The sequence below is a fragment of the Aphelocoma coerulescens genome, chromosome 20 (genome assembly GCF_041296385.1).
Source record: "Aphelocoma coerulescens isolate FSJ_1873_10779 chromosome 20, UR_Acoe_1.0, whole genome shotgun sequence".
Taxonomy (NCBI): domain Eukaryota; kingdom Metazoa; phylum Chordata; class Aves; order Passeriformes; family Corvidae; genus Aphelocoma; species Aphelocoma coerulescens.
In genome coordinates, this window is record NC_091033.1 from 797,408 (window position 1) to 811,692 (window position 14,285).

The window sequence follows — 14,285 nt, forward strand, 5'->3', positions numbered from 1 at the left end:
CTGGCCATCTGATAGGTTCTGTCAGGTCATAGAGGAGCTGTAAGAACCCCTTTGCAAGAACATCACTTCCGAGACTATGCTTTGCTAACCCATGACATCTAACTTGTTTTGTCTTTTTACTGAAAAATGGTGTGGCTGAGGTCTTATGGATGTATAATTTGTCTCAAACAATTTTGTCCTGAGAGTTGGTGTAAGAATTTATACATATTCGAAATCATACAAATATGTTCTAACCTTCCCAGTTCTGCCTCATAAGGCTTCAAAATTATTATAATTTGACTAAATTTTTTTGATTTACTAATTAGTGAATTAAAGAATCTTAACAAAACACAAGTAAATGCTACATAAGACATTTTTGAAAACCAGGAGGCATTACCATGGACTGCAAATAAGACATGAATAAAATACAGAAAAACCTTATACTAGCTCTCAAACTAAAGTGCTGTTGAATCTCATGCCATATGTCTTAAAAGGGTATTTTAACTTTGCCTCACTCTTCCTATTGATCCCAATCAGTATAGTGCCTATAGCACATTCTGCAATACACGTTTCTCAGTTGTGGGTGCAGAATGTGATGACGGCAATTTATTCACAAAAATTTAAAAGAAAAAGCTACTTGGGATAATAAAACTAAGTTTGAAATGGAATTAATTTCATTTCTAATACCACTGCCGCGGCCGGAGGTGGGGAACAAATAATGACACCAATATGATGTGAATATGTTCCGCTTTATTGCTGTACCACTACATCTTTTATAGTATTGTTGCCAAACTGGCTGAGCTACAAGCAATTCCTTATTGGTTCGTTACAATATGTGGTGCAATACAATTGGTTCGTTCTTAACAAGCGCGTATATGACAGCTGGCTGTTATCTGCCAGCTCTGCAAGGTTTGCGGTTTGTTTCTCTACCAAAAAGCCTGCACAACATCCTGCTCTGAAGCCCTAGTGACCTCTTAGCTTCCTTTTGTGTGCCTCTTCTATCTGCAAAAGTACATGGTGGCCTTGATCCTGATCTTTGCAAGCTGCTTCTCGTAATTTTCCATATCTCTATAACCTCTTGTATGCTCGCAGCACATCAAGCGCCCCAACATACCCCCTCTTTTTTCAAAGGCGAGGTCTATTAGGGATTGTACTCTTACTAAGATGCATTGCATAAGGCAGGGTAAAAAAACTACTAGCACTATTATCAAAATCATTAGACCAGTTTCTAGTGCGTTCCTCAGCCATCCAGTAATGCCCCAACTTTCCCAAGGTATTCTGAACAGACCTCCATTCGGGTGCTGCATTATTCGCTGTGTATGGTCTCTCAGCCATCGTAGCTGCTTGTGAACGGACTCTGAGTTTGAAGTCAAATTAAAGCAGCACATCCCTTCAAATTCTTCACAGCCGTGGCCCTGAGCCAGTAGGAGGAAATCAATAGCTGCTCTATTTTTGCAGGAGAGAATGCCTCAAGCTGTCTACATCTTGCGCCAGTGCTTCAAGCACCGCCGTGGTGGTATTAGCTTGCTTGCTTACCTAACACGCTAGTTTCCCTATGGTACGGAGACCGTGGGCTGTGCCTATAGAGGAAATTAATGCGCTAAAAAACCTTTCTGTTTCACCCCATAATTCAACTTGATCATTGCAGTCTGGGGATAGTGCTGACACGTCCCGCCTCTGACGCCTTGTTGCGCCTCGGGTTAGGTTTTGCAAAAGGGTCTTATTAAAAGTTAACATACTCAATTTTAAAAAGTTATTAAAAGTTAACATACTCAAAGCTCCTGCATAAGCATTTTTGGGAATCCCTGGCCATGCCCGATCGCCACAAATCAAGAACACTCCAGGTGGTAGTGCCATAGCAGAAGTGCTGGGGAAGAATTGATCGTGATACCTCTGCCACCCATAAGGCTCGTCTGCTGAGCTATTGTCATTACTGCACCGTATGTCGCTCTTTGATCGCAGCAGCACAGCTGAGTTAGGTATTGTTGTGTTGCCAAAATAAAAACATCCTGTCTCATTTCCACTTACATTTAGGGTCTGGCTCCCCAGGAGATTGATTTCTTGGGGATCCCATGGAAGGGTCGTATTCAGGCCCTTCAGAAGGGTCATTGAGCAGTGGCTCATATTCGCTGAACTCGAACAATTGCTGGTAGAGAATTTTGCGAAATCACTGGGGCTGAACCCCGGAACTCCAACCAAGCATGTTCGAAAGGGTTCGGTGGCAGATGCCAAAGATAAGCAAAAGGAACTAGTCTTTGTGGCATTGGCCCAAGTTACCCATAGATTCTGCCTAGGCTCTACCCTATGGAAACCCGTCGATCCTTCAAACAGCCCACAAATCCCTACAACAGTAACAATGAATCCTGCAAGAGTGTCCATATTGTCGGTCTAGCACTATAGTCTGTTGATATCGGATAATTGTGGTTAAAAACTCATAAAGTTCCTCTGCCCCTTCTAATACAGGATGTACCTCAGCGTTCTCTAGTCTATGTAGGAACTCATCAGGGGAAAGGTGATAAAACCGCGTTATCCATTGATAAGGAGTCCAATTTTGTTGGCACTGCCGGCACCCCTGCACCAGTGACAGGCACAAGGAGAACCCGGTTACTTGCCGGCGACACTGTCCGCAAATGATGGTAACGCTTCTTATCCGTCGACACCCGCAACTGGGCCGCTCAATGTCCTTCAGACGTGTAGTTACTTGGTGCCTCCACGCTGAAAATGCTATTTCCAATTCAGGCCGGAGCGAGTCTTCATCTATCTGTATGCTTAAGGATGGCAGGGCAAGGCTACGCTCTATCGCCTGGCAGAGTGGTGCCAATAGAAGAGAGGCTCTCAAGTGTCGTCGCTGCCGTCGCTTTTCTCCCGTATATTCGTCAGCCACGGGTGAATCCACTTTGCTGGCAGCCACCTTGGGGAATCATCACCTGTAAGGATACAAGCATAGCCCCTTCCCCATGTTAGAAGTTGGCTAGGGGTCGTGGACCACTTATTTTGTTGGGGGTCTCAAACGCCCACTGGCACATGGAACGGGGATAGGTCTTTGGGGTTGTGAGCGAAATGAGCAAAAATTGGGGGAGTTTCTTTATTGTCGCCATAAGAAACAGGATTCTTCCAGTTGATGACATAACAGGCCTTTGCCAGTATATCTTGAGGCGACTGGGGGTTACCTCCCCCTTTTTTCAAAGAGAAAACAAGACCTTTGAGGTCTTGATGACGGCGTTCAACAATAGCCTGCCCTGTGCTATTATAGGGAATACCGTGGCGATGATCAATTGACCATTGCCGCATAAACTGAGAGCAGGCAGCACTGGTATATGCAGAGCCATTGTCGGTTTTAATCTGAGTAGGTACTCCCAAGGCGGCAAAAGCAGCTAGTAAATGGTGCTTAACATAGATAAAGGAAACAGAAGGAGCGGCAGTGGCCCAAATGGCCTTACTGGCCGTGTCCACGGAGACGTGAACAAATTTTAAACGACCAAAGGCAGCGATTTCGGTGACATCTGTCTGCCATATCTGCCCAGGCTGAAGTCTCCGAGGGTTTACTCCCATCAGTTGCAGTGGGGCAAGTCTAGCACAGTCAGGACATGCAGCAACAATATCACGAGCCTGGCTCCGTGAAATCTGAAATTCACGTTGCAAAGCACGTGCAGACTGATGGAAGAAGGCATGAGATTCACAGGCCTGTTGTACAGCAGTACAAGCTACCGGTAAAGAGACTGAGGATAACTGGGGAAGAGAGACAGCCTGATCAATCTGTCGATTGCCTTCATACATGAACTCTGGTAGATTAGAATGACTCTTAATATGGGTGCACCAGAATGGGTGCAGACACTGCTGTATAAGTGCAGATAGCCTTGGCAGTAACTCTGCTAAGGCCGCATTAGCGAGGTGCCCCAAAGCTGCAGTATCTAGTCTCGTGACAAGGCCAAACACATACTGCGAGTCAGTGATGACATTAACAGGTTTGTCTTTAAATGTTTGGAAGGCAAGAATAACTGCCTGTAATTCTAGAACTTGCACGGAGACTCCCAGCCTGTGCTTGATGCAGAAATGCCATCTGCCGCTTTCATGCCAAGCCACGCCATACTGGCCAGTGCGACTGCTGGCATCAGTAAACAAAGTTACAGCATAAGGAATAGGCTGCTCTAGCATACGTGGTCGTTCTGTAACGACCAGTGAGGTTTTAAATAGCGGATGTGGAGGATAATGAACTGATAGGGTTAAACCCATTGTAGCTATGGCAAATGGCATGCTTTCTACAGTCCATAGAGCAACGAGGTCGGCAGTCTTCCAAGGGACGTATACTGTTTGTGGGTCGATACCAAAAACTTGTCGAACCCGCAGACGGGCCTTCAATAGTAGGCGCCCTACTAAATCAGGGAGTGGATCGACTGTTCTTGTTGATCGGATTGAGGAGAACACCCATTCCAAGATCCGAACTTTCTTGTGTTGTAATTGGATAATAACGGCTGATAACCAAGGCAGTTTGCTATACACTGCTATGTCTATCGGGTGTTGTGGGTCATAACGATAACATTGTTGCAATGCTAATTTTTTCTCAATTGATTTTAAAGCGGATTGAGCCTCTTTGGTAAGTTGTCGAGGTTCGGCTGGATGAGAAGAGCTCTGAAGAAGTTCAATTAAGGGGGCCATGTCTTCATTCGTTATCCCCACCCAAGTTCTGAGCCACTGAAGGTCTCCTACTAATAGTTGGACATCATTGACAGTTTGTACGTGAGTGCGAATTTGCATTTTAGCAGGATGAATACGGCTTTTAGTTACTTTTATCCCCAGAGAGGTCCAAGGACTAGCCTCCCATAGCTGTTCGGGGGCCTCGATCCCCTTTTCCTTGGGTAGGAGCGGTTCGAAGAGCAGCTGCCAGGGCTTGAGCATGTATGCGTGCCTTTTGGGCTTCTCGCTCAAGGGGGGCACGAGAGCATACCTCTACCATTTGGGTAAGAGTGGCTCCCGGAGCAAGGGTAGCGATTAGTTTTCGACAGGTGGAGTTGGCGTTCTGAGTCACAATTTCCTTGGTCATAAAGTCCTTCATGTCAGCAGGAACATTAGGAGCTGCCTCCACGGCTTCGTGAACTTTGTCGACAAAGGAGAGGAAGGGTTCCTCATCCTTCTGTTGTATCCTCAGATACGGCTGTGCAGGTTTACCGACCTGTGGTAACTGCAGAAAGGCTTCTAACGCCGCAGCCTTAGACTGAGCCAACACACGGGGATGTAAAGCGGCCTGTCGCCGAGGATCCCGATATGGCCCAGAACCCATCAACTGATCTAAGCCTGCAACTCGAAGTGGGTCTCCTGGGGGCAGCTCAAGATTCTCCAGTTGCTTATCTTCTAATCTTTCTTGCCATTTTGCCAAAAAGAGCGTATAAGAAGTGGCTCCGAGCAACAATTCCATTAACATTCGGATGTCTCCTGGAATCAGGTCATGATATTTGCAGAAGGACACAAGCTGCTTCTTTATCAAAGGGTTATCTATTCCATATGCAAGAATGTTAGTTTGCAACTTATTTATGGTGGAATAGTCGAAGGCTTTCCATTCTGGCCCTCGATCTGTTGCTACGATGGGAGCAGAAATCAAAGGAGTTAAGGTTAAATTCCCAACCATTTCAGCATCTGTGAGGACAGCTTTCCACCTTTTGGCCATGTCAAAACTGGGGTCTGCTGGTATATTGTGATGTGCATCATCTGGTAGCGGGACCCCGGCTGGATTTCTAATTTGGCCCGATTGTTGTATAATTTCAATTGCCTCTTTTTCTTTCTGAGTTAGCCAGTGGTCTGGTGAATAGAATCTTTTGATATCAGCGCTGATAGCTTCAGTAGGTCGTCCTGCCTGGGCGGCCCGCTGCAGTATAGTATAGCGAAGTTGGGGTTGCTCAAGTCCCTTCAGGTAAGAAGGGGGCCCGTTAGGAGCAGCTTGTTCCCACTGCCCAAGTTGTCTCTCAATATTCTTGAGCCCCTCCTTTAGGGCCTTTGCTGCCTTTTCATAGGCTGCCTGTCTATCCTTCTTCTTGGCAACCCCATCTATACGCTTCATCTCGGATAGCAGCTTCTGCATCACATTCTCCTGAGCTGTCAACAAGGTAGTTACATCAGGCCCCTGTGACTCATGCACATCCATCGGTTTGGTAGTGGGCTCTGCTGGTCGACTAGGCTGCAGAGGGGGAAGGTGAGCTTCTTCATCTGGGTTCCACGGGGGAATAAGGTCATCAAACTTGCCGGCAGGCGCGGCAACAGGGGAGCTCACTACTTCCCAACTGGCGTCAGTCTCAGACCGACGATTCTGTTCGTCGTCCTGCGCTTCTTGCTCTAACAAGGCAGCATCCTCCGCAGGAAGCGTATCATCAGACTGTTCAAAGGCGACTGCCGTTTGGAGCGCGCGAGCCACCTCAGCATCAGCATGTACTTGTTCGATAGTCAAGCGAACTTTCCGATACGTTTTAGCCAACCGCTTTGTACCCTTCGTGCCAGTTTGTATAGCCTCAAAAAGCTCTTGACCTATTGTCTTCCATACCCCCAAGTCAAAGAGGCCATCAGTTCCCTGTAGCAGCCCCCGTCTCTGACACCACCATAGAAGATCTACCAGTTCTTGCCGCTCAATGCGCTCTCCCGACCAGGCGGCAACTTTTAGGCAACCCATCAACAGTTGCTTTTTCCAAAGCTGACATAGCAGCATTCCCCATCCCGTAACCAGACGTCGTCTGCCTGACTCACCGGTCAGAATTGGTGCGGCCGCACTCCTGCCTCTCTCGGGCAGCCGGGATGAATTCACCTCCTCTCTCATCCGCAAAATGCCGTCCTTGTGAGAACGCACCCGTCTTGGATCACGTCGGGGTCACCAGAATGCCGCGGCCGGAGGTGGGGAACAAATAATGACACCAATATGATGTGAATATGTTCCGCTTTATTGCTGTACCACTACATCTTTTATAGTATTGTTGCCAAACTGGCTGAGCTACAAGCAATTCCTTATTGGTTCGTTACAATATGTGGTGCAATACAATTGGTTCGTTCTTAACAAGCGCGTATATGACAGCTGGCTGTTATCTGCCAGCTCTGCAAGGTTTGCGGTTTGTTTCTCTACCAAAAAGCCTGCACAACATCCTGCTCTGAAGCCCTAGTGACCTCTTAGCTTCCTTTTGTGTGCCTCTTCTATCTGCAAAAGTACATGGTGGCCTTGATCCTGATCTTTGCAAGCTGCTTCTCGTAATTTTCCATATCTCTATAACCTCTTGTATGCTCGCAGCACATCAAGCGCCCCAACATACCACCAATAGCAAAGCCCCAGTTTCTGGTTCATGTCAATATTAAATTGCAACAGTGCTATAATCTGTCTCCTGGAAAACAGAGCATAGGCCTGATGTAAGGATATGCTTGCATGAGAACATCTTGTATGAAAATGTTTTGTGTGTTAATTTTGTATCATAAAAACTGTAAAAAGAAGCTACAACAAAAGAAGCCACCCTGAAGATACCTGACTGAGACTTTGGACTGTAAGTTAAACCACTAATATTAGATAAAGGGAAAACCCATTCTTTAATCATCTCAGGCCTAGGAAAAAAAACAAACAAGGCTGAAAGAGAGGAATGTATCCACAAGAGAGCCAAGTGCAGCAGAGATTCTTCCCTGGCTGAGTTTGGGGTGGAGGAGACCACAGTCCACAGAGGCCGGATTTACAAAGCCTCCCACCGAAACAAAAGGGGGATGGAGATAAGTAATTTAAAACAGTATGTGGCCAAGATACTGTCTCTTGTGAAACCCCTTGTTGGGGTTTTAGTTCTCCTCCTGTTTTCTTTTCCTCTTAAAGGAATTTTCCCCATACATGCTGCCAGGGGGACAAATTACTGGGTTCTTAAGAAAAACAAAAGACCTGGCCACAGAGGGAGGGGTGCATCTGGCTACTCTCTTTCACCTGGTTTTGTGGGCAGCCAGTTCCCAGCATTTGGACAGAGAGAGAGGCTGCTTCTTCAGCTGCCTTCCTTCTACCGGAGAAACCTCAGGATCCCAAATGCACCTTTCCCTGTGCCGCAGGGAGATGGGCTGCAGCTGCCCTGCCCCAGCCGTTGCTTCGAGCCTTCGCTATTCTGTAGCTCCACATGTCCTGCCTGCCGAGACCTCTGGAGGTTCCCACTGCAGCTCCGGAGTTCAATACATCTCGTCTGCCACCCGGGATTTGTGCTCATCCCTGCTGTTCCAGCCTGCTGTTCCCGAGAGTCCGGCCAGACACTGGGATTAGCTGCCCAGCGGGTTTGTGAAGCCTTTGTTCCATCCTTCCCCAGGATCCCAGGCCACCAGTGCCGTGTGCTCCCCGAGCTCCCTCCGGAGCGCCCCCTGCAGCCACGGGGGAACCATCGCACCTGCCCTGCTCACCGGGAGCCGCCAGCGCCCCTGCCGGCTGCGAGCGGAACTGCACCCGAGGGGAAAGGGCTTACAGCCGAGAAGGCTGGGACTGGGTTTGTGATTATTCGCTGTTACTGCCATAGTTATTGCTGTTTGTTTGCCTTGTTATACACATATAGATATATAATAGTAAAGAACTGTTATTCCTGTTCCTCATATCTTTGCCTGAAAGCCCCTTAGGCCTACTCTATTTAGCACTCAGAGATAAGTTGAGATTGACTTGGATAACTACCCAGACACCAGCCCCAGAGACTGGAGATCCTACCCCAGAGCCTGATCCTGCCCCACAACCTGACACGGCCCCAGAGACTAGAGATCTGGCCCCAGAGCCTGACATGGCCCCAGACACTAGAGATCCTGCACCACAGCAGGCTGATACTGCCCAACAGCTCACCTCAGAAATGAACCACCCAGATGTAGTGGGGGCACTGGTGAAGGAGATGCGCGAGATGTGCCAGGTGCTGCTGAGGGAATACACCTCCCCAGCTAGTGGGAAACCTTCTCCCTGCCCCGAAGGGGGAGAGTCCGATGGCACAACAGTGGAACCCACGGATGTTACAACTGTCCCATCTCCAGCTGAACCACAAGGGCAATCACAGCCAGCAGTAGTCGCCCCTGTGCAGAGGAGGAAGTATAAGACCAAATCAGTATGACCAGTTAATGATGATGGGGAACCAGAGCCCTCACAACCAGCAGGGGAGTCAGAACCTGAAATCATCACTAAGTCCCTGTCGTACAACAATCTCCATAACATGTGAAAAGACATTGTGTGGGGGGGTGTGAACCTTATAAAACCAGGTCCCAAACCTGGTTTGGGACCTTATGGGCACAGGTGTGCAACTGGATAGCAGTGAGGCAAGGTATCTGGGATCGTTGACCCAGGACCCAGGTGTGGACCAGATATTTGTGAGGGAGCCAGGACCCCTTTCTCTCTGGGAGTGGCTTTTAATGAGTGTGAGAGAAAGGTTTGTTCACAAAGACAGAATGCAGGAGTACCATCATAGAATGCAGTGGAAGACACTCGAGGAAGGGATCCAAGAACTAAGAGGTGGTGGTATTAGAGGTACTCTTTGGGAGGGATGGACAGCATGATAATGACCCCGATAAGGTCAGGTGCACAGGACAGATGTTGTGGAACGTGGCAAAGCTAGGGCCACAGCAACACACCACCTTCATTGCAACAATTGATGCTGACAATAACCGAGCAACAGTGGGCTCTGTTGCCAACAGGCTCAGGAATTATGACAGTATGGTCAATGGCCCGCTGAAAGCTCATGTCTCTGCTGTGGTTAAGGACCTCAAAGAGGAGATGAAGGAGATGAGGGAGGAGATAAGGAAGATCAGTGTGGCACCAGTGCGAGTCACAGGCCCCAAGTCAGAGCCCGTCGTCCCCCAGCTAGAGAGGGAGGGTACACCCCACGAGCTGAGCTGTGTTTTTTTCTGTGCGAGCATGGGGAAGACATGAGAAGGTGGGATGGGAAACCCACCTCTGTCCTGGCAGCGCGGGTGCATGAACTCAAGGAGGGAGGCACTAACCGAGGGGGTTCCGCTACAGTGAAAGCAGCCTCAGCCTCCTGTGACCGAGCTGCCAGGTATTACAAAAGGGAGGATGATATGTTGGATCCCCTTGAAGGGACCTCGAGCATGTACGCCCAGGGAAAGAATAATAACCAGGGCTAGAGGGGTCCTGCCTCTAGCCAGGAAGAGGCACGGGAGAACCGGGTTTTCTGGACAGTGTGGATCCGATGGCCTGGCACATCAGAGCCACAAAAGTATGACGCGGTGGTTGATACTGGTGCGCAGTGTACTTTAATGCCATCAGGACATGTGGGGGCAGAACCTGTATCCATCGCTGAGGTGACCGGGGGATCACAGCAGTTGACCCTTTTGGAAGCTGAGGTGAGCCTGACTGGGAAGGAGTGGCAAAAGCATCTGATTGTGACTGGCCCAGAGGCCCCGTATGTTCTGGGCACAGACTTCCTCCAGAACAGCTGTTACAAAGACCCGAAAGGACTCAGGTGGGCATTTGGGATTGCTGCTGTGGAGGCAGAAGGCATTAGGCAATTGAACACCCTGCCTGGACTATCAGAGAATCCTTCTGCAGTTGGGCTCCTGAAAGTGGAAGAGCAATGAGTGCCAATTGCCACCTCGACAGTGCACCGCCAGCAGTATCGGACAAATCGAGATGCTATGATCCCCATCCACAAGATGATCCATGAGCTGGAGAGCCAAGGGGTGGTCAGCAAGACCCACTCACCCTTCAACAGCCCCATCTGGCCTGTGCGCAAGTCTGACAGGGAATGGAGACTGACTGTGGACTATTGTGGTTTGAATTAAGTAACTCCACTGCTGAGTGCTGCTGTGCCAGACATGTTGGAGCTCCAGTACGAGCTGGAGTCCAAAGCAGCGAAGTGGTATGCCACTATTGACATTGCTAACGCCTTTTTCTCCATTCCTCTGGCAGCAGAGTGCAGGCCTCAGTTTGCCTTCACCTTATACCTCTAATACCACCACCTCTTCACCTGGAACCGACTGCCCCAGGGGTGGAAGCACAGTCCCACCATCTGCCATGGACTGATCCAGGCTGCACTGGAAAAGGGTGAGGCTCCAGAACATCTGCAGTACATTGATGACATCATTGTGTGGGGGAACACGGCATCAGAGGTATTTGAGAAAGGAGAGAGAATCATCCAGATTCTCCTGGAAGCTGGATTCACCATCAAGAAGAGCAAAGTCAAGGGACCTGCCCGGGAGATCCAGTTCCTGGGAGTAAAGTGGCAAGATGGACAACGTCAGATTCCCACTGAGGTCATCAATAAGATCACAGCAATGTCTCCACCAACCAACAAGAAGGAAACACAAGCTTTCCTAGGCGCCGTAGGCTTTTGGAGGATGCACATTCCCGAGTACAGCCAGATCGTGAGCCCTCTCTACCTGGTTACCCGAAAGAAGAACGATTTCCACTGGGGCCTTGAACAGCAGCAAGCCTTCACCCAGATCAAGCAGGAAATCTCTCACGCCATAGCCCTTGGCCCAGTCAGAACAGGACCAGAGGTGAAGAACGTGCTCTGCAGCTGGGAACAATGGTCTGTCCTGGAGCCTCTGGCAGAAGTCTCTGGTGAGACTCGGGGCCGACCACTAGGCAGCTCTGTCTCTTCTGCTGGGTGTGAAGGTCCTGCTGCATCCTCGTCAGTCACTATGCCGACTGATTTGCTTTATGATTTCTTCTTCAGAGCAGGGGCAACTGCTACCGGCTTAGGCTGTTCTGGTTCAGTGACGGTTTGTGTGGAAGCGTTGCTCTTTTGGTTCCTTTTTCTGACATTTTGTGTGGAGATGGTGCCTGTTGTTTTGCTGCTTTTCTCCCTCTCATCCCGAGGATGCTGTGCTATAGCTCTGATTCTAAGCATGGTGTACATGGTGCAGGTCATAGAGAAAAAAAGAAAAGAGAAGTGACAAGAAGATTATGCCATGCTTAACATCCAGAGGGAACTCAATATTTTCAAAAACTGCTGTGCCTAGCCTGAAAGGGTGGAAGAAACAACTCTACTCTTCCCCCCAGGGGCTGGATGTGACTGTTGAGGAGATCCCAGATGTAGCAGCCCAGACTAGGACAGCCAAACAAAACTGAGTATATATTCCGAATGGCATTCATTGCCTTGCAGGTTATCCTGCAATAGACATAATAAACCAATAAAGTGATTCTCATACCATTCCCTGGTCTCAACAGGATCAATAGTTCCCCATGTGAGGAAAAATACAGAGAGCAAGGTACTGTACCCATATGAACAAGCTGAGCACCATGGTGAATAGGTTTCTGTTAATACAAAATTGTAATTCTGACTTTCTCTCAGGTTGAGCCCCACATTGGGCACCAAAATATGTACTAGTTTGAAAACAAACCAGTAGGAGATCGCAAGTCAGAATTATAATTTAATAGGAAAATTAAAATAAATGCAATAGTACAAGAACACTGACAGAGTCAGGATACAACCTGACACCCTGTTAGTCAGGGTGGTGGTAGCAGTCCAGATTAAGTGGTCCTGTTGAAGTGCTGATCCTGTAGAAGGGTCTGGTCTTCACCTGAAGGTCCAGTGGTAGCTCTTGTCCTCTGGGAATCCAGTAGGTGAGGGCTGGCTGTGGTGTTCCAAACCTCAGATATATCCAGGTAGGAATGCTTGGTTCCTCCCCCTGGGTGGAGCATCTCACCGTGGGATGATGTAATTCTATGAGTCATGTGGTGAGGCTGGATGGCCCATTAGCAGAAGGTTTCTCTCCAGAGGGATTTATCAGGGATGTGTCATGGAAGAGATGAAGAACGCTGCCCCACCTGGTTTCAACAGATGGTGATAGAATACATGCAAAATACTTTTGGTTACATCTTACATTGTAACCTAAGACATCTTCCCATCACTCACCTCGCTCTACACCATGCCGTGCTGCTTTGCCAGCTCACACTTCTCCTTCTGGATTTTGGTGCTCAAGAAAAGAGGAGAGATGCATGAAAGGCTCCGTCTGACTGCAGGCTGATGAAGGCAGACAAAAACCAGCCTCAAAGCACAAACTGCAGGATGAAGGAGCCTGGAAGCAAAACAGTTTGTTTTTGCAGCCTTTGCAGGCCATCTCAAAGGGCTTCTTGAACATCTAGAGAGAGCCAGAGGCAGTATTTAATACCTGTGACCAGGGCAGAGTCTTCCTCATCCTCGGTATACTGTTTTCCCTCTGGGTCACACTTGCAGACCCAGGACATTGGTTTTCCACAGGAGTATCCCTCCCACAGAAAGTCCTTAACCCTCCTGAGTGCAGAGCAGACAAGTGCACTCACCATTGCAGGTCCCCTCACAGGTACATGCTTGCCACACACAAATACACAGTCTCCAAAACAGACATCACACATATGTGCAGCTTACAGATATGTATGCAGTACCCAACCTTAACACTTGTCACAGTTGGTACCCGCTCTGTTTCCAGCCACTCCCTTACCATCCCTAAGTGCAGCCCTTTCAACCCCTGCTTACCCCTTAAAACTCTTTCATGTCCCTCTTTATTAATGACTCTAAGGAAAAGTTAGTGCTGTAGTGCAAACTCTGCCAGTGGAAAAGAAAGAGAGTGATCACACTGCTAGCACTGCACCCCTGCATCACTCCTTTAGCGGTAGAATCAGAGCTGTTTATGAGTCTCAGAGGAACACCTCTGGAGAACAGTCAGCAGACAGCCTCCAACCTTGTAAATTACCAAGACAGAAAAAGCCATATCCAGCCTGACCCAATGTGTTGACAGATGTTCTGCTCCCCAAGGAAGAGTTGCCACCCATGACTCTTAGTGCCTGCACCTTTTTGTCCAGTCCAGTTTGACACTCAGGTTTTCCATCCAAGACATTAAACAGATTCCTGTGGCCAGGAGGACTATACTCACACCATGCATTGCAAATCCAGGGAATCTGGTAGTATGATTGTCCCGGGGTGTTATTGTATTCCATATGTCTCTGTGCTCAAAATAATGTTACTGTCACTTATAAGACACTATGTTGGGATCACTGAGCCAGCAGCTGTGATAGCTCATGGGCTGGAGAGCCCCAGATAGCAAAGGCCTGCTGGTGGAAAAACTCAGGTATTTGAGATATCATTATTACCTCTGTAAAGAAAAGGAAAAGCCTCTCTCACAATTTCTTGCAAATTGTAACCTTAGCCCCAGACTCTGTTTAAAGGAAACTACCTCTCCCTGCAGCCTGTGCAGCCACACACCTGAGCTGGTCCTCGCTTCACTCCTTCCCTCTGCGCACTGGTTCTTTTCCCTGGTCCTGCCTTTGTTCCGCCCCCATGCCCTCAGATCACTGGCTCTGTAACACTATATAAGGCTGATCATGAGCATGCTGCTTCCTCTTTGCATCTGGC